We start from the raw sequence: 18147 nt of genomic DNA on the forward strand, positions 1-18147 counted from the left end.
TTGTGTGTATTTAACACAACTGCCTCATGCTTTAAAGTTAAGTGTAACTATATAGTGTAGAAACTACATGATATGCAGAGAGGGTAGAATTTTTCATATCATGTTCGAGTGAAGTAAGTCAATAATATAATCTGGTTGAGGTTAAGCTATGTTTGTTTGTTCTTTATCTGCTCTGGAAAATTGGTGTGCATGTGTTACCTACAACAAGTGACATATTCTATCAGACCCGTTGTGAAACACACAGAACCATACAGGAAGAATAACAAACCGAAAAGCATTAAATTACCATCAGTGAAGCTTAACACTTTCTCCAAATTTTTCACATTAAAAGGCATTTTATCATAAATGTGTTTTTGATGTGAAAAATCCCACCCAAATGCATTTAGACTGACATTTTGACATGGAGAGAGTTTCAGTGGGGACACAGCAGCTCTCACATATCACATGGCATCTGCATATACACCCAGTGCTGTGTGACACATTTTCACTGCCATATATAAACTCATTAAGTCATCAAAGTAACTGTCTGCTGAATACATTGTAGAGGCTTGGTCTGTGACACAGTGTTCTGAGTTATTCTGTATTACAAATAAGTAAGTAAAATGTATTTATATAGCATTTTTCATTAATAAAAATCACAAAGTGCTTCACAATAAAACCAGAAATATAAATAAAATAATATAAAACAATGGAAAAAATTAATTAAAAGATGGTTTGTAGAGAAATGTTTTCAGTTGCTTTTTAAAAGAGTCAGTAGAGTCTACACAGCATAAAGACAACGGAAGAGAATTCCACATCCTTGGTACCAGTGCCTGAAAGCCCAATCCCCACGTGTTTTGAACCTAGTACGTGGGACCAACAGTAACTTCTGACTAAGTGCTCGAGAAGAACCATGAGGTATCAACAGGTCATAGATTTATTGGGGAGCTTCACCATATAGAGCTCTTAAAGTTCAAACTAAAATTTTTAAATGAACGTAAAATTTACTGGCAACCAATGAAGAGTCAACCAAGAGTCAGTACAGACTGAAGCTGGAAGGATACTAAAACAACTCAGATTCCAGATGCATGAGGCAGAGCCTGCAACACATCACTGATTTCCAGCAGAGGAGCTGCAGGGTCACAGTCAGCGTGGGTGAGAGTCTCAAGCAAACCTACTTCTAAGACAGTGATACGCTGTAAGAGCCTTTATTGTTCAGGGCCGTGTCTTCTACAGTGTTCTGCACTATACAGTTATATAACACTTTAGTTAATATAAAGCACAGCATTGAGGCACTTCAGATAATTTCATTTTCACATTTCACACTTGCTGGCATTTTGTAGGACTCTGAGAGTACTTATACTGTTCCTGCTTACACAACGGAGCAGATACAGGTCCTACTGATGGGTTAATAACTTTCTACGGCCCTGTCCAGCTCTTATAGAGTCGATCGTCAGTGTCCTCCACCTGAAAAACCATTCCTGTTTTGAGTGTTGTGTGTTTTAGTTATTTGAGTATATTATTAAACTAAATAGTGTAAATAAAGTAATCTAACATGTCCACAATTGTTTGCATTTTTCACCTCTCAGTATTTCTTTTGTTCTTTTTTTCCCAGGGTGCAGCATGAGCAACTGGCTGCAATCTTCCAGGTACTGAAAGAAAACAAGGAGACTTTTGGGGAGGTGTCAGAGGGAGACATAGAGGAGCAGCTCCAACTCTACTCCATCTGAGACCCCTGTTGTGTCATAGATGCTCACTATGACCGTTTATTCTTAAAAACTACTAAAAAACTTCTCCATTACACCAAATGAACTTTTTTGCAGTATTCAACGTGGCTGGACAGTGCTCTCCCAATTTTCTGATTTATTGTGTTTTACTGCTTTGTTTTTGTTGTTCTGACCACCTGTCATCCACATGAAGGGAAAACCAAACTAGAGTGGATCAATTCTCACACTGAGCAGGTTAATATATGAATTAATCCCAAAAGAAATTAAAGGAATGCTTTTTATTTTACTTTTAAAATTTTATTGCAGCTATAAGTGATATAAACCCTGAGTTACATTTGTTTCTGAAGTTGGTTGTGTAATAAAACACATTGCAAAAGCATGAATAATCATTTCCAATTTGGAACGTGACACGATGGGGCTCAGCTTAGCGATATTTCTTAAATGGTAAAAACAAGAGCGAACCAAAGATTTAACGTGCGTGTCCAGCGTCAGAGCTGGATCAAATGTAACACCAAGGTTCCTAATGGATGATTTAATATAAGAAGCAAGAGGGCCTAGATTTTTAACCACGAGGGGAACAAATTTCTCAGGAGCAAAGACAATGATTTCCGTTTTATCAGCATTTAGTTGAAGGTAATTACCAGCCAGCCAATCTCTAACGGAATCTAAGCAGGACTGCAAGATTTGGAGCTTAGAAACATCAGGTGGCCTAAAAGAGATATATAGCTGAATATCATCTGCATAACAATGATATGAAATATCAGAGAAAGAGCTAAGAAGTTGCAGAAGAGGGAGTAAATACAACAAAAACAATAATGGTCCCAAGACAGAGCCCTGAGGCACCCCATAGGCAAGAGAGCTGACGGAGGATCTGAACTTAGAGGTAGCCACAGAGAAAAATCGATTTGACAAATAGGATTTAAACCATTCCAATGCGGTACCCGATACACCCACCCAGTGGTTTAATCTATCTAACAAAATAAGATGATCAACGGTGTCAAAAGCTGAGGTCAGATCCAGCAACATCAAAACAGTGCACTCTCCAGCATCATAATTCATCAAAATATCATTAGACACTCTAAGAAGTGCAGTTTCGGTAGAGTGAGCCTTACGAAAGGCAGATTGAAATTTATCAAGAACATTGTGTTCATCTAGAAAATCCGTGAGTTGCTTGGCCACAACCTTTTCTAAAATCTTGGCAATAAAAGTGCAGTTTTGAGATGGGTCTGTAACTGCAAAGCAAAGAAGGATCAAGTTTAGGTTTTTTTAAAAGTGGGTGAATGACAGCACTTCGGACCACTTCTTTGCAAACTCCTTTGACAGCACTTTTACAGTAAACAGGGACCTGACCAGAGAGTAGAGATGTATTAATAATTTTAAGAACACTAGGACCAATAGACTCAAAAACATTTTTAAGTAAAGACCCAGATAAAATATCAAGGGGGCAAGAGGATGATCTCATTGAAGTGACCAGCTTCAACAACACAGGTAAAGACACTGGTGAAAATCTTTCAAATATGACAGGCTTAAGTAAAATCGGAACAGGCAAATGGTACATGGAGGGAGAGATGTTGCTCCTTACATTGCTAACCCTTTCAACAAAGAAGGAAAGAAAATTTTCACAGTCTTCATTCGAAGAAATAGGGACAGCAGCAGAAGCCGGAGCAACAATATCCCTAATTGTGTCAAATAGAACCTTAGGGTTACCTCTGCTCCTAGAGACTAGGTTTGAAAAATAAGCAGCCCTTGCATCATGAATTGAAGCATTAAAAGAAACTAAAATGTCTTTTAAATGAAAGAGATGAACCTTTAAACGAGTCTTTCTCCACAAACGCTCAGCTTTACGACAGACACGCTTTAAGCAGCGAATGCTGTCGTTTATCCAGGGTGAGGGGTTTTGTAACAGGTGCTAGTCTAGTTTTAATAGGACAAATATTATCGATAATAGAAAGACAGTAATTGTTAAAAAGATTTGTTAATAAATCAACATCATTAGAAGCAGGCAGAACAAAATTAAAAACGTCAGAAAATTTAGCAGCAGTAGAAGAATCTAAGACGCGCGAGCTAAGAGCACGACGCTCAGGAGGAGGAGGCAAATAAAAAGACAAATTAAATATAATACAATGATGGTCCGAAATAAAAATATCCTCAGAACTAATACAATCGATGGTTAATTGTAATACTATTAATAAGACAATCAACTTCTGTGTGATTAGAGTTCAGCTGGCTGCTGTGCTCCGTGGTGGCACAACAAATTGAGGAATATAACAGTGGAAGAAATATATCTTTAAACTTAGTTACAGCACTTTCAGAGAGACATCTGCTATGACAAATGCATTAGCCCCAGCTGTGTAATCCATTATTGTAAATTTAAATGGAAAAGATTAGACAAAAGAGAGTGTTTAGTGTCATGGTCCGGGTGTGTGCTAGTGTTTCTCCCTCCGAGCCGGCCTCTCCACCCCTGGGAGGGGCCTCTGTGTTCTGCTTATTGCTCGCACCTGTGGGTAATTAAGCCGGGGACTCATAAGGCCAGCGCACTCAACCTCTCTTTGCCAAATTCTCAGCTAACCCTACTTAGCGCAGGCCACTGCTGTGTGTTTTGTACACTCCTTGCAAACTACCTTGTCTCATCGTGTATCTTTCTTTCATAGCCACGCACCAAGTTGCCAGACACAAATCTCCGCCGAAGAAGCTCCCATCCGGACACTGGACCTCCTGACAGTCTCACGGGTTGCTCACCCCATTCACCTGCCTGCCTCCCTGCCTCAACGCCAGGAATTTCGGACCACTCACCCGGACCACTCACCCCTCCACGTCACTACAGACCACCTGCGGCAAGTAAGCAGTACTAAGGAAAATTCAGAACAAACAGCTTGCCCGTATTTATCCCGAACCATACCTGAACGTCTGTACTCTATTTTCAGTGACTCTGACCCTTTCCCCGGACCCAGCCAACCAGTTTGACTCTCCCTCCAGCCCAATCCTCGGAACAGCTGTTTCCACTGATGAACGATCAGATTGCTTGCTTAGCTCAGGCTGCATAAACCCCTTAGGTTAAGTTGTGGCATCTAGCACTTGTTAAACTCGCATTCCAGTTTTCTGATTGTGAACACTTGTTGAGAAAATAAACGTTGTCACTGAAACTACTTACGTGCTGTTCTGCGCCCAGCATTTGAGTCCTTTCTCTTTCGACAGTTTAGGGAATACTATTAAATGTTCAGTTTTTATGCCACTTGTCAGAACACGATCTAGAGTGTGATTAAAGTGGTTGATGGGGTTTTTATATTTCACCTGAGCCGTTTTTATAAAACCGTTTTTTTTTTTGTTGTTTTTTTTTAATTTTCGGCTTTGGAAAAACAATGAATACCCCAGGGCTGTTGCAATAATAAATGGACACTTTTCACTAACTTCTGTAAAAGCGGGGTACACCCTGGACAGGTCGCCAGTCCGTCCCAGGGCTAACACACAGAGACAGACAACCATTTGCACTCACATTCACTCCCGCATTCACACCTATGGGCAATTTAGATTAATCAATTAACCCAGTGGTTCCCAAACTTTTTTTGCCAGGCCCCCCTTTGTTTTACAAGAAAAATGTTCGTGCCCCCCCCCCTCGCACAAACACATCCTCCAAACACACACACCCATATTTTGTTTACAAACTCCATTGTGGTTTATTTCACACTTCAAACATTTAGTAAACAATTAAGCAAATACAAGTAAACGGCAATAAATTACAGGTAGTAATAAAATATACTACTAACTCTTTTACGCTACGTCCACACCTACAGCTGTTTTTATGCGTTTCGGCCTTTGTAAACAGCGTTGCGATTCACCGAAAACGGAGATTATTTAAAAATCCTTTTTTGCGTTTATGTGTGGATAAGGAATACAGAGTTCGTCACGCAACGTCAAAGGTATGTGCCTCTTTTCACGTCACGCTGTGCGCCACATTATTGTTTACATGAGATGAATTGCAGAATGGCAGATAGAGACAAAATACTGTTACTGTTAATCTGACTATCTGCAGGTTTTACACGCTTATATATACACACGCAGTTACTGTCCCTCCATTTAGAAAGGCAGAGGCGTCACGGTGTAATTATTTTACGTGTAGTTGTTTTTTTCCTGTGTAATAATTTTCAACATTGCTGTCAATACATTTTTCAAAAAATGCCTCTCTCTGCAAAATGGGTTCAAAAACAAAAACAGCTGTGGGATACTGTTTGTCCGTGATTTGAACCTGGGGGAACAAATTATGGCAGGATCAGCCTGATATTGTTTGTATCCCACTGTAACTTTACTGCATAAAGAGCAAACATGTCCAAAATGTCGGGAGTAGTTAGTCATTACAAGAAGTGTTTGTGAACTAAAAATCAAGAATGTGGGATACTGTTTGTCCGTGATTTGGAGAGCCCAGCGCGTGCTCCCGACGAAGGGAAACTAATTTTGCAGGGGAGACCTACCTTGGCACTTGTGCAGGTGAAGCCAAAGGGAAGATATGCGTCACCATATTTTCTAGTCTTTGGCTTGGAAGGAAGTTGGTTTGGAAACATATTTGGCGATGCTTCATCTCCTGCTTTGCGTTTGTGTGGGAGCCCCGTCAAAAACCTGTCCATTATGCTAGCAGTGTCCAAGCATTCTTTTTTTTTTCTTTTCATACCCTGCCCCCCCTGCAATGGCTCTGCGTCCCCCCTAGGGGGCGGGCCCCACACTTTGGGAACCTCTGAATTAACCTAACCTTAACCAAACTGCATGTCTTTGGACGGTGGGAGGAAGCTGGAGTACCTGGGGAGAACCCACGCAAACACGGGGACACATGCAAACTCCACACAGAAAGACCCCGGCCTGATGGTGGAATTGAACTCAGGACCTTCTTGCTGTGCGGCAAAAGTGCCACCCACTGTATATATGTGTATGTATATATGTATATATATATATATATATGTATATATGTATATATATATATATATATGTATGTATATATATATATATATATATATATGTGTGTGTATTATATATATATATATATATATATATATATATATATATATTACATTTTATGAATAGTTACATTGTTTTCTTTGCACTGAATGGGACATCATACTTTTGTTTGTTAAAAACATTTGATTTCTGATAGCAGACACATTAACTTTTTGGTTCTTGATACAGCCCTTACTCCCCTAGACAAACACAACAGGTCCAGATGCTCTATGTGAACTTCAGCTCCACGTAACGCCATCATTTCAAATAAACTGGTGGACAAACTTCATGCGCTGAGTAAAATACGTTACTCATTGACTGCCCCTCAAGCTGTCAGACTGGGCAAGCAAACATCCTCCATTGTAGAGTCAACACCCTCTTCTGTATGCTCTGTACACACAATTGTCAATTTTTCCGTAACATGAGCGCCACTGCTAAGTTTGCAGATCATGCAAATCATTGGATGCATGACTGACAAATACAATACAATACAATACGTCTTGATGCATTCTCAATCATCCAGGTAAGCAAATCTCCAAAAGTTGATTCTGTTCATCTGGACGTAGCGTTTTCAATGGGAGAAACGTTTTGTCACTCATCCAAGTGGCTTATTCAGTCTCAGCTGACTGCAGGTTTCCACAATCTTATAAACAGTACATTTGCACAATGACTGAAACCAGCCCACTGAAGAAACAATGGGCTGGGAGGTCAGTTCCTTCATCATGATTATGCAAATTCCCATGACCATTGATCAACAACTACTGATCAAAGACAAAAGATCAATGGCTATGAGTACCATTCACAGAGAGTTGGGGAATGGCTGCAATCACAGCATTGTAAGATGGCGAAAGATGTACCCGTAGGCGGAGATGGCGAATCGAGTATGTGGCCTAAGGGTACATGTTTCACCATCTTACACTGCTGTGATTGCAGCTATTCCCCAACTCTCTGTGAATGGTTCTTCTGCTCTTATATTCATGCTAATGTTTAGGTCTCTTCCTAAATATTCATTTTATATATTGAGCTGATTTTAAAATGACCAAGCACACTGAAGAAGAGATTTTAGCTAATGATATTATAATCACATATCAGAAAATGTGTCTCTGTCACAAGTTTCCTCTCTTTAAATAGGAACCTGATGAAGACCAAGGAAAAGGGTTAGACCTGTAAAAAAAATCACCCCTGGCATTTTTGCTCCAGGCAACCAAGCGTGATCTTGCTATATATCTCATGCATACACATTATGCATATATTTAATATTGTTTGATTATGATATTGAAACAGGTTTTAATCAGATTGGTACAGTTGTTGATATTTCTTCGTTGTGGTGAAGCATATGACAATAATTAAAAGCTACACATCTATTTTCTTACCATGTTAATGTCATCTTCCTCCACCTGTCCTCTCATCTCCACAGCTGGTGGTGGCAGAAGCAGCCTACTATGACTCTGAGGCCTGTACTTTTAAAGTAACTTTTTCTCTGGTCGCTATAATAAATGTTTGAACAGCAGCTTGGTAAAGTGTTTGTTTTTACACTCTGGAGATATGAGCTCCTAGTAACATCTGTCACCAAAAGCAGGGCCTGTGGCAGACAGCAAGTGAACTCAGAATGCAGGACTTGACAGGCAGACGTAAACGTAAAACCACAGCTTCTCCCGTGTTTTAAATGCACTTTAGAACAACATGCAGCAACACTACAGGGGAGGAGGGAGGTATGGGGTCTTCACAAACCCCTGTTCTCTGTTAGCCATCGGAGCGGAGGCGCTGGGAGGAGGTGTTGGCCGTCTGATTGGGGTCTGGGATGCGGGGCCTTCCTGCTGCTGCGGAGCTGGGGGCGTTCTGCTTGCCTCCACCCCGGGGGAGGGTAACATCTCCTGGGTCTAGGTGCGGTTTCCCCCTCTGGGGGCGAGGGTACCTGCACCTGTGATATAGAGTATGTTTGGGGACTATGATTGTGTGTACAGTGTCCATTTGTGTCTGTCTTTACGTTGGGTGAGTGGTGAGTATTTGTATATGTGTGCATGAGGGTGGGAATGCACATTTATGCCTGTTTGTGCTTGTTAGTCTGTGTCTATATGTCAGGTCGGATCTTAGACTCCACCTCTCTGGGAACATCTCAGGCCCTCCAAAGTATGGAGGCCTATCTCCCCTCACCACACTCCCTGCTGGTGGCTGATGCCCTCAGGCAACGGTGCATTGGTGGTTCTTGGTGTCCGGGGCTGGGCGCTCAGGTATGTACCGGCTCACTCCCGGTGGCTGCTTGGCGGGGCCGGGCGCCCGTGACTCGGTCGGGCCTCCTCCGCAGCATAGGGGGCCCTCAGACCTCTGGGCCTGCGGCTCGGGCACACTGCAGCCCCCTCTGGCTTCTGCTCCGTGGCTGCTGTGTGACGCCTCGTCTGGGGCTCTCCTCAGCTCTTCCCAGGAGGGTGGCACGGTTGCCCCTCCGGTGGTCCTCCTTGGGCTCTCGCACTCTGGGGCCTCTGGATGTCTGGGGCCTGGATCTCCTCCATGCCTGCTTCATGCCCTGGCATGGAGGAGATCCAGGGCCATGGCTCCCTACACCCTCTAGCAGATTGTTACATGGAGAAACCTTTTGAATACAAGCGCACTCATCCACACAGGTGTGCACATAGGTGTGCACACGGGTGCTCACTGTTTATAGACACAAACCACACCTTTCTTGGCTGCTACCTCAAAGCACATCGTGCGCTGTCAGTCGTGGGTTCTGCACAAGAACATTCAATATTTAGTATTTCCTGTTATTTACACTTAGCTAGATTAATGCGATGGTGTTGTGTTTATTATGCTGCTCTCTTCTTTTGCTTGTTTTCTCTTTTTTTTTCTCTCAACAGGTGATCCGGGAGATTTTCTTTTCTTTTTAAGTGTCCTTTCTCATTGTTCCTCTTCCCCTCTGTTTTTCTTTTCCTTCATCTTTCTTTCTCCCTTTCCTATCCCCCAGCCATGTCTGTCCCGTCTGCAACAACTGAAAATAAAAATAAAATAAAATAAATAATAATAACAACAAAGGTCGATCACATGGACCAATATGGCAAAGCCGTGATGATCCACTAAAGTAAAGTAAATCCGTTGGGCATCTTTGTTGGCATTCAGAAAACAATTCTGATGGCTAAAGAATGAAACGGGACAGGCGCAAAAAAACCCCACAGCTTCTTTAATGCTTGTAAAACAGTGGAGAAAAACAAAGGCAAAAGCAGTAATAAAGAAGGACTTTGATAAAATGACTAACCATGAGACAGAGACAGACTGGACACGAAGGGGAGCAAGCATAAAAAAAATCAAGGACTACAAATAACAAACTCCAGGACACTAGAAAGCAACATATTCAGGAGCTAGAGCATAAGTTTATTTTTTCTTTCAAAGCAACAAATAACAAGTCTAGAAACATGCAAAAAAACAGGAAATACCTCCAACATGCACAAACAACAGCAATATTCTTATGCGTAGTAATGGTAGCCGATGTCAAAGAGGAGCCAATGAGAACCCAATGACAATCGATAAAAAAAATTGATAAGGAATAAAATCAATAAGTGATATCAATTACAAAATCTGAATCACTAAATATTTATTAGTTTGCATCCCTACTCATAAGTTGAAATTTCTAGCTATTGTAGAAATGTTTAGCTTATTTTAGAGTTTAGACATGTAGGAATGTTTAGTTTGTTTTAGAGTTTAGAAATGTGTTAAGATAGAATGTAGAATTATGGTAGAGACACTGACACTGCCCTGGATATAAATAAAGGCCTGACTGTGTCATGAACTTAGGAGTAGATCTTAGGAGACCCTCCCCAGTTTGAACTGTGAAAGTAAGACAAAGAGGAGTTAATGCTGAGTGGAAATTCCCCAGAGGATACCTGTGTGGGGGTCCCAACATTTGTAACTTGATAACTGTGGTCTGGAAGGGAGATGGGCTTTTATGACCCCTAGGAAGTCACGTACACAGAGACACACACACACACAGTGCTTAAACTGTTACATTCACACATCCACATGCACACTCACTCACGTGCACTCACACATACACACAGGTACGTGCACACACAGGCACTCACGTGCTCGTGCATACACACAGAGACAGAGTTTGGAGCACACCATGGGGGATTTATGATGGGGTCACCTCTATAAAGCTGGCTGTAACAGACAAAGGGGTGAAGATCTTTACAGAGGGACACCGGCCTCGTCTTCCCTTCTAGAAGTGCATGCTTAAATGAAGATGAATAGAGATGAATAAAGATTTTGTAAAAATGACTACTGAGTTCCGGTGCCATCTCTGGATCCCTCGACGAATAAAAGAACCGGGGAAAAACTGATTTCGCAACACTATTAACTTCAAATCTTGAAATAACAACCAATATTTTTGACGTATAGTTACTTATACTTTTGAGTTATACAAATTTAGTTTTTTAGTTGTTAAATTCACATGTTTTTGAGTGATGTAAATAAACTTCCATTTGGACCCATAAGGTCCAAACTTCGCTTGGGCCTTATAGGAATGCATTTAGGAAATCCTTGCACAAAGGCTGCTATATGACAGACACTAAGGAAAAGCATAATAAGATGAAAGGTATATCACACTGTCTTCAATTTGAGTGCTGTTGCTTGAACTAGTGACTGATTTTGAACATTACAATTAAATCAACGTAAACTGAAGCAAAGATCAACTTTCTGTATTTTGTCTGTTTGACAGGATGAACGGTGCCGTTACCAAAGGTTATGAGGAAGATGTAGGAAATAGAACATCAGTGTACGTTCACACAGCGCACTCCATCACCGAAGTATGGATACAAATCTGCACCTCATGATAAGGTAGTAAAACTTAGAAGACAGACAGTGTGATATTGTTTATACTGTCCACAAACCCCAGATTATTTCTCTCCATAATTTTTCTCTTGACAGGGAATAAAATATGTGCTGATTCCTGAGGCAATGAGAGATTTCCGATGGCTCGAGGATCTTCTCAAAGGACATGAGGGCTCTAATGGCCCACACCACAAGAAATGGTGATTATCAACTGCTTTAAAATAAGTAGTTATGTAATAATTAATTAAACATAATTATAGTTATTTTTTCTCCTGCTTTGGCAAATCTCAGTTTTTGTAATTAGTTTGTAGTGTCATTAAGAACTTTTAAAGAGCAGCCTTCGCAGCTCAGAGGTGAGAGTGGAGAAGAACTGGAGAAAAATTACCAGCTGTGGTTTTGTCTAACAGGTAAAAATTCATGGCCTTCCTCGTGGCTCCTCCTACATATCAATGCTGAGCACACCCACAAGAACACGCAGGTGCCTGATTATTAGCAGATGTAAACTACAAATGCACGTGTGTTTCCACTTCCCTCGTCACCATCATGTGTGTTTATTGTGCAAGTTTTCCTTCTTTCAATGTCAGATCGTCTCTTAACCCTTCCAGTAATTTTCCTACTTTTCCAGGTCTCATGTATTCAGTTCTGCCCAGTTTAGGTTTCATGTTAGCTTTTGTCTTGTTACTTTCCTCGTTTGATTTGTTTGTCACAAGCCGCAATAAGGACATGCTTTTTGTTAAGTTCAGTCTCGCTTCTCGTTTTTTTCTGCATTTGTCTGCAAATCAAGATCCACACAGTCTGCCACCCCAGACTGTAACATGTCTCTCTCATTTTTGACATGTTTTTTAAGTAACCTATATTTGACAACCACATACTAAAACTGGAAATTCTGTTTTTGGTGCAACCCCAATATTTTTAGTGGCCCCCTAGATATTTGGATACTTTACAGCCTTTTATGAAGCTGTTCTAGCTAAATAGTCAGTGTTGTGGTTTTACATATATTCTTTTAATCTGTTTTGTTTTGTTTTTCTTTTAATGTTCCACTGAAGCATTTTTTTTGTTTTGTTTTTGTTTGTTTGTTTGTTTTTTAATCCACAGGTTCCTAAAGTCACCTAATCTGAATGAAAGATTCTGGGCAATAGTCAGACCAACCAATGGAGCATTCACTCTCTTCCTGGCTTTGCATACTTGTGACACAGTGAGTTAATATTACCTTTACATTTCAGTGCGAGAGGTATTGGTTTCCACACCTATATACACAATACAGAGACTGAAAGTCTCATGAAAGCTCTTTAATGAAAAGAAGCTATTTAACACACAGTCAAACCACAAAACACTCGAATCTTGAAAAAAAAAAAAGCAATCTTGAAATTACGTAAATAGAAACCCAGATGAACAACAACATCACATGACATATTAGACCAAGTAATCATTTATTCAACATGATTCGGGACATTGTAGAATCGTCTTTAGCAGCAATAACCAAAGTTTCTCACATTGTTGTTCAGGAATTTTGTCCCACTCATCTTTGCAATGTTGCTTCAGTTCATTAAAGTTTGCAAGCATTTCTTTACGTTGACTGGGCCATTGCAACACCTTGATTTTTCTGCCATTCTCTTGTACATTTGTTGCACAGAGAATACTTGTTATAAACTAAAAAATTGCAGGAGTTTTTTTTATAGTGTTTTTTTGTGCTCAACTAAATGATTGTGCCCAGGCACTGTGGCTGAAAAATCAAGCTTAACACAGCAATGCTCCAAGCCGATGTCCTGCTTGTTGATATGAGGCGTTTATAATATGAAAAATAATGTGCTGGGTGTTTTTTCTAAATGTGCCATTGTACATTATGGACAAAAATCTCCACTCTGTCTAGTCTGCCCAAAAGGACAGTGTTTCTGAAGTCTTGTGGGTCGTTCACAAGCAATTTGTAAATTAAACTGTGTTGCTATGTTCTTTTTATAGAGAAGAAGCAACCATCAGTCTTCTAGAAATGTGCTGTCAGGAATTTGTATTAATTAATATTGTAGCGACCGTGGGTTAGTAGAGCTGAACTGGCTAAACTGCTCATTAGCTAAAACGGCTAGCAGGGCGCTAGCAGCTATCGCTGAACTTCGCGGCGAATGGAGAGCTCGTGCCTCATACACCGCACGCACCCCCGAGCGTCTCAGCAGCAGGCTTGTAATCCCCAAACGATCCAGCAGGAGGCAGTAGTGGTTCACACCAGTCATTTATTCAACATTCTTACCTCCACTGTAACGCTGCTGACACCGAACCCCTATCACGCTCCCACCACATAGGGTCGCGGTGTCAGCCAACCATACCAATTCAACCCGCTCCACAGAACACACATCAACTTCACTGTGGCTTACATTAACATAACACTAACACAACATGCGAATCAAACACATAGGAACTAGCAGAACGATAGAAAACACAGACAACACAATACCCAGAATGCACCTGGCTAACAACCCCAGCCAGGTCATTACACAGCCCCCCAAGAGGTTTAGTGTCCCCACAACCTTAACTGTCCACTCTGTAGTCCAGCAAATGTCCGGGCCGGCGTCGAGTACGCCTGGCCTTGACTGAAATCCATGGCGCCCCATGTGGGCTGGGCGTGAGGGCAAGGAGTCCCCAGGCTGCACACCAGTCTGTGGGTTGGGGCAAGCGGATGGTATGGCGCCAGCCGGTCCTTGTGTAGCACCACCCGCCTTCCCCGCCCCGGCATCCGGACTCGGAAGACCACCTCCGATAGCTGTTCCAGGATCTCGCCCGGGCCTTGCCAGTGGCTCATGAGCTTGGGGTCAGCCCCGCTTTCTCTGGGGCAGAACACCCAGACCCGATCTCCGGCCCCAGCATAGGACCGTGCGCCTGCAGGTATAGTACGCCCGTTTCTGGCGGGCCCCGGCTCCCTCCAATGTCCGTCTTGCCAGCTGATGCACCGTGTGCAACCGCTCCCTGAGCCGCCGGAAGTAGTCCATCTCTGGTCCACCAGCAATCTCCGGCTCAGGGGGCGCCCCGAACACCAAGTCCACCGGGTTCGGAGCTCCTTCCGAACATTAACGCTGCAGGAGTGCACTGACTTGACTCCTGCACTGCTGTTCGATCGCCCACAAAACAAGGGGCAGGTGTTGGTCCCAGTCCCTCTGATGTTGGCTGGTCAGGATGGCCAGCTGGGTGGCCAGCGTGCAGTTGAACCGCTCAACCAGACCATCGCTCTGGGGATGGAGGGGGGTGGTCCTCGTTTTCCTCACCCCCAGCCTCCGACACACTTCTCCCAGCACCTGGCTCTCAAAATTCCTCCCTTGGTCGCTATGGAGCTCCTCCGGTACACCAAACCGCGTGAACATCTCATCCACCAGGGTCCGCGCCGTCGTCACCGCAGACTCTGATCCGGCACCGCGTGCGCCTCTGGCCACTTTGAGAAATAATCCATTGCGACCAGGACATACCGGTTGCCGGCATCAGTAACAGGGAACGGACCCAGGATGTCCACTCCGATCCGCTCCATTGGCGCCCCAACTAGGTATTGCTGCAATGGGGCATGGGAGCGCTGGCTGGGACCTTTCTGCGCCGTGCAGTTGTCACAGCAGTGGACATGGATCTCCACGTCCTGACGACACCCCGGCCAGTAGAACCGCCGTCTCAGCCGCCGCACCGTCTTGCCATTCCCAAAATGGCCAGTACCTGCAGCCCCATGAACCCAGCGGAGGACCTCAGGCCGCAAGGCCCGGGGAACCAGGAGCTGGAGTATGTCGCCTCCCCCGTCTGGCACTCGTCACCGCCGGTAGATTACACCACCATGGAGCTCCAGGTTGTTCCACTGGGAGTACAGCAACTTCGTCTCGGGCCCCTGGGAAGACACGGCGGACCAGTCTGGCCGTGTCCCTGCCTCCATCCAGTCCCTCACCATCCCCAGCGCTGGATCGCTCACCTGGTGCTGCTGCAGCTCCGCCGCGGTGAAAGGTTCCTGCCCTTCATCCTCACCCTCGGGTTCTGCTGCTGCCGATGTCGGACCCCGGTCCAGCTCCTCCAGGCGCCTGCAGTACCGGCACTCATCCGCAGAACAGGGGCGCCTGGACAGGGCGTCAGCGTTGGCGTGCTGCCGCCCTGGTCGGTGCTGGGCCTCAAAGTCTTACTCTTGTAGTATTTCCAGCCACCGGGCCACCTGACCCTCCGGCTGGCGAAAGTTCAGCATCCAGGTTAGGCTGGCGTGGTCGGTCCTGAGCAGGAACTTAGTGCCGAGGAGGTAAGGTCGGAAATGACGAACCGCCAGGACCACAGCCAACAGTTCACGCCGGGTAACACAGTAATTCCTCTCGGCCCGGCTGAGGCTGCAGCTGTAGTATGCCACCACTCGCTCCTCAGCCTCTCCCCTCTGGGAGAGCACAGCTCCGACCCCCACGTTGCTGGCGTCAGTGTCCAAAAGGAAAGGCTGGCTGGGGTCAGGATACGCCAAGACCGGGGCACTCACAAGGGCAGTTTTCAGCTGTTCGAAAGCCGCTGCACAGTCCTCAGTCCAACCAAACCGCTGACCCTTGTTTGTCAACTGATGCAAGGGCTAGCGGCGGTGGCAAAGTCTTTACAAACCTCCTATAATAGGAGGCCAGCCCCAGGAAGCTTCGTAGCTCGGCGGCGTTCGATGGGGGAGGCCAGTCCCCCACAGCAACCACCTTCTCGGGGTCAGTAGCCACACCCTTTTCGCTCACCACATGTCCCAGGAACTTCACCTGGCGAGCAAGAAGGTTGCACTTGGCTGGGTTCAGCTTTAGTCCGGCCCCGCGGATGGCAGTCAGGACCTCTCGTAGGTTAGCAACAGCCTGTTCAAAGTCCTTGGCATGAGTCAGCAAGTCATCCAAATAGACCACGCAGCGGGCACGGGAATGTCTTTGAGGACCCTTTCCATTAACCTTTCAAACGTGGCTGGTGCATTGCATAGTCCAAAAGGCATCACCCTAAACTGCCACAGTCCTTGCCCTATGGTGAATGCAGTCTTGGGCCGTGCCTCAGCAGCAAGCTCCACCTGCCAGTACCCACTGCGGAGGTCTAGCGAGCTGAACCAACTGGACCCAGCGATGTAATCCAGTGCGTCATCGATGCGAGGTAGCGGGTAAGAGTCCTTGCGGGTGACCGCGTTCAGACGCCTGTAGTCCACACAAGGGCGCCAACCCCCTGTTTTCTTCCGCACCATAACCACAGGTGCGGCCCATGGACTATCCGAGGGTTCAATGACACCATTAGCTGCCATCTCTTTTATCAGTACCTCGGCAGCTTGGCGTTTGGCGAGGGCAGGCGGTGGGGCATGCGGCGGATTGGAGCAGCTGCTCCAGTGTCGATAGTGTGCTGCACCAGGCCCGTCCTGGTGCAGTCCTCTTCCTGGCGGCAAAAATGTCCATGAACTCTGCCAAGAGGCTCTGCAGCTGCCGCTGCTGTGTCGCACTGAGGTGCACCCCACTCTGCCGCCCAAGCTCCTCTACTGCTGCGACAGTCCCAGGTGACGGGGAGACTGCCGAGCTAGGCGGCGACTCTGGCTGCGGGATGTTGGCCCTGCTTACGTTCACCCCTGGGTCCTCTTCCGCACCCTTGCCGCCCCCTCGACCCCTGGCTGTGGCTTGGAGCTGTGGGCGCGAGGGCTTTGGGGTGCTGGTGGGGTGGGGTCTGTCCCTGGCTACCGCGCCCACTTGGAGCTGCACGGTCTCAGCACCAAGGTGGATGGCAACTCCGGGCACATCGACCCGTGCCCCCCAGTGGGCCAGCAAGTCCAGTCCAACAATGCACTCGTCTGTTATGTCGGCAAGCCAGAACTCATGGTTCACACTGTTCGTTCCCACCACCACCTGCAGAGTCTTTTTCCCCGGCATCACAGTCTTTTCTCCTGCTCAGCCTCCCTCAATGCCTCCTCCAGGTCTCGGGGGGATGACAGCCGGACATGCTGTCGCAGCCTCTCCGGTGTGAGGCCCCTCAGGAAGGCGTGGAGACCCAGCTCCTCTCGTGCCGCTCCTGGGAACGTTGGATAGCCCCGTCGGGCATAGAGGCGGACGTCCGCAGCAAAGGACCCCAGGCTCTCTCCCTCGCGTCGGCGTCGGCGAGCCAGCTCCTCCCTGCTCTGTTCGGCTGGTGGTCTCTGTCCAAACCGTCTGCCGAGCGCCGTGGTCAGAGCCCGGAGGTCGTGCTGCTCCTCTAGGGGCAAGTCCAGCAGAACCTGGAGCGCTGGGCCCTCCAGTGCGAGCGCCAGGTGGGTGGCAGTCTCTTCTTGACCCCACCCGTTGTGAGTGGCAGCCAGCGTGACTTGGGCCAGGTACGGCTCTAGCTGCGTCGCCCCAGTGTAGTGCTGTAGCTTAGCAGCCGTCCTGCCAGGAAGCTGTGGTGCAGCCCCAGGAATCCCCTCCGGCCGCGGGGAGAGCAGGGGGTGGCTGTTCCGGGGCGCGCTGTGGCCCTCTGGCCGCCCCAGCTCGGGTCTTCTCCGCTGGGTCTCGGCAGCCATGCTTTCCAGAAGCGAGCAGTTGTCTCGGATTAGACGCTCTAATTCGCCTATGGTCGGCTCCATAGTGTCTGCTAGACACTCATGAATCCCACTTCTGACACCAATTGTAGCGACCGTGGGTTAGTAGAGCTGAACTGGCTAAACTGCTCATTAGCTAAA

Source organism: Oreochromis aureus, linkage group 8 (genome assembly GCF_013358895.1).
Source record: "Oreochromis aureus strain Israel breed Guangdong linkage group 8, ZZ_aureus, whole genome shotgun sequence".
Classification (NCBI taxonomy): domain Eukaryota; kingdom Metazoa; phylum Chordata; class Actinopteri; order Cichliformes; family Cichlidae; genus Oreochromis; species Oreochromis aureus.